General features: G+C 38.9%; 1 pseudogene; it reads right to left on the reverse strand.

Moving 5' to 3' along the window:
- Nucleotides 1-725: 725 nt before the first annotated feature.
- On the reverse strand, nucleotides 726-844 carry LOC134944258 (5S ribosomal RNA; annotated as a pseudogene).
- Between the last annotated feature and the right edge of the window lie 504 nt (nucleotides 845-1,348).

The raw sequence follows: 1,348 nt of genomic DNA on the forward strand, positions 1-1,348 counted from the left end.
TCCTGTTTCTCATGCATTTGTCTCCATAAGTTCGTTTCAAGCCGCACATGCAAATTAAGAGAGGAAATCTCAGGATCAGAAACACATTAGCTGGGAGCCGCTATGTTAAATTACATAACTTCATTATTTACCCATATATTTATTTCTAATAAAGGAGTCCTAGAAGAATTAGTAGTGTATAGAACACAATATGGGGGACTAGCACGAGACTTTATATCTATATATAGCACGAGAGTTTATACATATATAAAAAAATATAAAAATATATATATATAAAAAAAGGTGTATCTAACTCATTTTGATATTAGATCAGTTTTCTAATCATTAATACATTTCAAAACAAATCCAGCATCCCATACATTTCTTGGTCAATTATAATCTTGGGTACATTTGAATTAAGTTCTGTGCATCCATGCCTCGATTCTCATTAGATTACAGCACCCGGTATTCCTGGGTAGTCACCGGACCCTGTACTGACCGTGCCCAACACTGTTTGGCTTCCAAGATGAGACGTATTTGGGCAGGTCCAGTGTGGAATGGCTGTAATCCGAAACTGAGGCTTAGAGCAATATAAAATATATTTTCAGGTATCCCCAATCTTAAAGCATCGAAAAGAATATTAACGTACGAGAGAACTAATCTATTCCTACAGTAATAGGTTATGACCCTATATGGGAACCACCTTAAATGGAGTTCCATTACAGGTAAGTGTACGCCCTGATATTTGTTTACAGCACCCGGTCTTCCTAGGTGGTCTTCCAACCCTGTACTGACCAGGCCCAACACTGCTTGGCTTCCAAGATCAGACGTATTTGGGCAGATCCAGTGTGGAATGGCTGTAAATATGGTCAGGAGTTGTACACGAATAGGTGTGCTCCAAACAGAGAGAAAAGAAAAGACAAGAAGCAAAGAAGAATCAAAGTGAAAGCTGATGAATTTGTTGCTTACGTCTTTAAAGGAAAGGAGCTATCTCGTAGCTCTCTTTGAGCCCTTCTGGGTGTATTAATGAATAGAAAATTGATCTAATATCAAGTTGATTTAGATACACCTGGGTTAGTGGCTGTCTTGCCCTTCCAAGAAGCTGGCGTGACTGCAGCTGCATTTGTGTGGAGTCTGGCACACACGTCCGGCCCATAATGCTTACAATTGTCCCGTGGGTTGGGGAGCACTATACCAGCAGGGCTATTCTTTTATATATATATATATATATATATATATATATATATTAGGATTTTAATTACCTACCAGTAAATCCTTTTCTCTTAACCCGTAGAGGATGCTGGGGTCTACATTAGTACCATGGGGTATAGACGGGGTCTACTAGGAGCCATTGGTACTTTAAGAGTTT

Source organism: Pseudophryne corroboree, chromosome 1 (assembly GCF_028390025.1).
Source record: "Pseudophryne corroboree isolate aPseCor3 chromosome 1, aPseCor3.hap2, whole genome shotgun sequence".
Taxonomy (NCBI): Eukaryota; Metazoa; Chordata; class Amphibia; order Anura; family Myobatrachidae; genus Pseudophryne; species Pseudophryne corroboree.